The sequence below is a fragment of the Ixodes scapularis genome, unplaced genomic scaffold (assembly GCF_016920785.2).
Source record: "Ixodes scapularis isolate PalLabHiFi unplaced genomic scaffold, ASM1692078v2 PGA_scaffold8__174_contigs__length_109621045, whole genome shotgun sequence".
NCBI classification, from domain to species: domain Eukaryota; kingdom Metazoa; phylum Arthropoda; class Arachnida; order Ixodida; family Ixodidae; genus Ixodes; species Ixodes scapularis.
The window spans coordinates 54,566,980-54,572,392 of record NW_024609883.1 but is presented as its reverse complement, the minus strand read 5'-3'; positions in this window follow the sequence as shown (position 1 = coordinate 54,572,392).

Sequence of the window (5,413 nt, the reverse complement as noted above, 5' to 3'; positions counted from 1 at the left end):
GTGGGATATTGGTAAGGACCTGAGATATTGGGGTTGTGGTTTGAAACATCCAGTGTTCCGACTGTTCTCCTTATTCCGTTCTTTTACTGTATGATCATATCTCCCAGGCTTCACAATAAAGCTATCTTTGTGTGTTTTGTACTTCTGAAAACCTACGAACGAAGGGCCAGGTTTGTACGGATTTTCATCATTCCGAAGCTTTTTTTTGAAAAATCCACAAGTAACATAATGTACACAAAAGGTGGTGCATCTGAGGGTTGAAACAGAGATTATAACATGTATGTATGAGTGTGAGAAATTATCAATATAAGACTTAACCATCATTGTTTTTAGTCTTGGCTATTTTGGGCTATATTTTTTTTACGACTTTGGCTATATTTGGGCTATACATTCCCAGTCGTTTGGCAGTTTTTTGTGGGACCATCTGGCAACACTGGGCGTAACGTTTTAAGCCTCACGAGGTTTTATACTATAGACGCTTTACAGCAGCTGTGCATGGGCGCCGCCATAAATGACCTTCAGTTTTTGTTCCCTCTTATTCCGTTCGCTTCACTTCATCATTGCTACAGCAGGAAAGGTTATTGCCATTTTAGATGCTACTGTGTACTTGTGCCCAGCATAGGCCCTTGTGAAGACCCGTCAACGCTTGCTTCAGTGGCTCGGCATCTCGGTAAGACAAGAGAAGGGCGGCTATGGCGGCTCAATCTGGCGCGTGTGTAAAGCGTCTATATAGTGAAGTCCGTGTTGTCCGTGTTGTCCTTCTTTTATTATTTTTAATATTTATAACGCAATTTTTGCGGGTCGTATTGCGGTGTTCTTCTACTAGAAGTACCTTTAAGCCGGGGTCACACTGCTTATACATTATGCAAAAAACCATCTGCAGCTATCACTCACCACGATATCCGTGGTTCAAAAGCCACGTGCCAAGTGTCTCCTTGAACTCGTTGCCTTGCGGCATTCGAAGTTCAGATCTCGTGGTGGCTCGCGTTTGAATCTGTTTGCAGACTGTCTTTTGTAGGATGTACGTACAAGCAGCGTGACCCCAGCTTTGGGGAAAAACGTATGGCGGTGAGGTACAACCACCTCGCAATGATTTCGCCATATTTTTTTATAAACTTCGTGATAATTGTAGGTTCTGATTGAAAAGGTTGGGAAAAGGCTGGACAAGAATGATTTTCGTCATTCTTGTCCAGCTCGCTTGCACCTTTGCATTTAATTGCATTATAATTATGACATTGCTGTGTTTTTTTCTTTTTGTGACTGATTTTTTTTTTTTTGACTAATTTAGAACAGTTTTTCTTTTGACTATTTTCGGGCTACTTTTCTGGATCGACATTTGGCTATTTTTGGGTTGAAATTAAAATTGGCGTTGAAATTTGGCGGGTAAGAGTACAATCAGCCGAGTGCAGCTGTAGCCTCCACCGTGGTAAGGAGAAACTAGCGCCACAAGTCGCAAGTGGCAGAAAGTACGGCGTGAGACTGAAAAAAGTAAATCAGTCAGTCAGTCAAATGGGCCAAAACTTTTTTAAAACAGGGCGGGCATTTGTAGGAGGAGTGCCTCTGGTATCGTGAATAAAATAAAATCAAATAAAATATTGGCAGACCGCCAGATGGCGCCACCAATGTCGTTGGCGTGCGCAGGCGCGGCAGGCGCCCTCCGGCTATGCTCCGGCTCTCCTCCTCCCCCTCCCTCTCTCTCCCTCCCGCTCCTTTTTTTTTTCGGTTTGTTTTAGTTAGTTAGTTGGCGGTACCTAACCCCTTTTGAGACAGGGGGGTCAGCAAAAGTTCAAATTGCCGACACAGGTAAAAGCTTTAGTTCTTGTTTTGTTTTAGCTTTTCCCACTTTTGGCACACTTTCACTGGTTGGATGGGAATGGGAGAGACGTAGTCTCTCCCATTCAACGAGAATGCGCTTGGTGGCTAGTGAACCGTGGGCTCCTTCCCCGAATCCCAGCATTTCGGGAATCCTCTCTTCGCTGGTCGCCCAGGGCGGTCGACAGTGGTCTAGGGCAGGGCACCACAGCAGCACGTGGAGGACGTCCTCGCTTGACTGCCCGCACAGATGACAGGCTCCTCGTTTGCTCGATCGGTGTCGCGCTGGCCGCTGGCCCGCTGTACCTAGCCCGCTTAGGGAGGCTCAAGTGAGGGTGGGCACAACTCAAAACCTGGAGAGCGTTTGCAATTCAATGGCGGCGCCTGAGGGAGAGGATTCGGGAGAGGATATGCCCCAATGTTGCCTGCACGAGAGCAGACGCCCGCTTTGTTGCTCCATGCGCCTTTCCTCCTCTCGCCTCCCATTGCGAGCAACGAACGCCTTGGCGCAGCCTCTCTCGCTTCCTCCTCGCTCCGGGTTGCCAGACAAGCAGCAACGTCCAAGATGGCGGAATTTACCATTTTTCGCGTTAAAAAAATACTTAACCTATCGCAACAAAACTGGTGGCTATGGAAAAGTAATCATTTATACCTTGCGTAAATTATTCAAGCACCTTAATGGGCTCTTATGACTTGAGTTAGGAAATAAAACGACCCTTTGCCCCATAGACTCCCAGCAAAATTTAGCAATTAAATGGCGTCCATGTCCCGTGATCCCCGATCTAGCAGTTGCACCCACCCTCACTTGAGCCTCCCTAGCCCGCTGCGAGCGGCCAGCGCGGCACCGGTCGAGCAGACGAGCCGCGCGCGCTACACTTCGCAACAAAAGCGCTTCGCGAGATATTAATTACCAGTGCAATAAAACAAAAACAGCACGTTCATTGAAATGTATATTTTATTGAACACCATTCAAATTAGTTGCAGTATTCCAAGCACGTATTTACAAACTCCGTCGGCAGTCCACCGCCCCTTAAGCGGAACCAAGAACTGTAGTAGGCAGTAAACGTTATCAAATATGTAAAAACCAAATTAACTACTTTAATGTACAAACTAACAGAACAGCACTTATAATCGAATTATCTAAATGCGTCTATAAACAACTCCTACAAACAAAAATGCTGAATACCCAAACAAACTAATCAACTTCGATATAAAGCAGGCTGGCATTTTAATTTAATTAACGCAGGGTTGCAGGCGAGCTCCATAAGAATAAACGATAAATAAACCATAAACAAACTCGCTAATTGGCAACGCAAAGAAGAAAAAAAAATATTCTGAAGTGACTGACTGTGGCCGCTTTTAGGTACTCTATCCTAGAAGCTGTCAAATTAACTAAAGACTCTGACAGCAACTCACTTGGAGGAACCAGTCCTCGCAGCAACGGATTCGTAACAAGAACGGTGAGGCACGTGTTTTTCCGCAAACGAATCTTCCTACATTTTGCAAACGCGGTTGCACCGGCGTGCTTGCTGCACAGACGACACGGACGCAGCTTGCTCACCGGCAGGCTTCCAAAGTCCTGGCGCTTTGCATACGCAATCCATTTCGATGCTGTAATGGAAAGATTGAGAGATCATATATTTCAATGCTTCCAGTTTCGAACGTTGACAAAAAAGTTTGATATAAAGGCTCACCCGCCGTTTGTTGGAAACCGGAAGAATAAGCACTCCGAGTTCTTTTGAAGAACTGTTACTCCACTTGGCCGCGCAGTAGACTCCGTAATACGCCGTCATGAGGCACGCAACCCACTCGGCAGAATCTCTGTCAAACTAGAGACGTCTCTAATCCCTCTAATCATTTTCTGAGCGCAGACGCGCAGCGGGAGGCACTCACTTGATCGAATGACGTTTTAGCGAACGCCCACGTTTCATCGAACGACACTTTAGCGAATAGTCGGACGCCGCGAAGCGGCGTTTTCGGGTGGGCCAAGTGAGTTCATATTTTTGTAATGAGTTGCCGTAGACTGTCGCCGCGAAGCGGCGTAAAGCGCAGCGCGACGGATGGGTTAACGCGGGCCCCCGTTATTCGCTAAAACGACCATTCGCTCAAATGTCGCCTTTCGCTAAAATGTCATTCGCTCTTCTGATATCGACCCAGCTCCGTACTCCGTAAAATCTACACTTTCGATTTCAACACGCGCGGAACGGTTTGAAAGCTTGGAGCACTGATCTCTATTTGGAGTGACTAGAGCACTATATAGCTCCTACGGAGCAGAGTAGCGCAATCCTTTGAACCCCGTGTTTTGCCGACAACATGGCCGACAGAGCGGCTCGGTGCGAGTCACGTGGTACTCAGGGTTCCAGGAGGCGACCCGCCCTATGGGAGAATACATGGAGATCGACATAACGCGGCTGATTAAAAAACTAACGGCGAGTTCACATTTTTCAAAACTAGCCTGTCGTGAAGTTAGTAAAGCGCTAAACACTTTATCAAAGTTTTAATAATATCGGATGCGTGTGCAAATTTTGAGAACGCAATTTCCAAGGCAATGGCGTTTGGAGCAGACGATTTTTGCTCGCAGCGGAGATGGGCTTTTCGGGTTGGCCGGAGCGGGTCACGTGAATGGTGTGACGTCGCCGTGTCGTCTGCTGCATGACGCCGCTGAGGCAATTTTTTAAAAAAAGTTACGTCCTTGTGTGGCACAAAACTTATCGCATATTATTCTAAAATGTTTCATTATTATGTCAAAAATGGTTTCCATTCCGCACATCCACACAAAACTGAAGAAACAACGATTTTCTCACGTTCTCCATGCATTTCTGACCGCAGTTGGAACCCTCCGGGCGTTCGCCGCTAGTCGCCGAGAGACGGCGTTCTAGATTGCGCTACTCTGCTCCGAAGGAGCTATACACGTTTGCAAGTCCAGCTTCAGGGCGCTGCCATCTTGCTTGGCTGGGGTGCGCTTGGACGAGACATAATCCGATTACAAAGCCTTGCTAAGGCGTCGTAATAGGATTATGGCCGCGCCCAAGAGCGCACCCCACTGAGGAAGATGGCGGCGCCCTGAGACCGGACTTGCAAACGTGTATATACACGTTTGCAAGTCCGGTCTCGGGGCGCCGCCATCTTCCTTAGTGGGGTGCGCTCTCGGGAGCGGCCATAATCCGATTACGACGCATTAGCAAGGCTTCGTAATCGGATTATGACTGGTCCAAGCGCACCCCAGACAGGCAAGATGGCAGCGCCCTGAAGCCCGGCTTGCAAACGTGTATAGTGCTCTAGGAGTGACGAGCTCAAGCAAAAAGAGAAGACAAAAACGGTCGTTTGCCCTCACACTGGAGGTTGGTGATTGGTCGGAAGAGCCCAGAGTGCTTCGGTTTTGGTAGCGAAGATCCTATTCACGACGCCAGCGCTCAAAAGTACAGCGGCGAAACAGTCTGGCGTGAGACTGTTGGCTAGACCAACGAATCTGCTCTTCGGGTGGACGTACGAGAGAGAAGCCAGCGACGCGGCGCCCCAATCGGCCCGACTGGGAACTCCGTTAGCTGCATTCGGCTGGTACAATCACCTGGCAACCCTGGGCACTGCCTTTCCCACATTA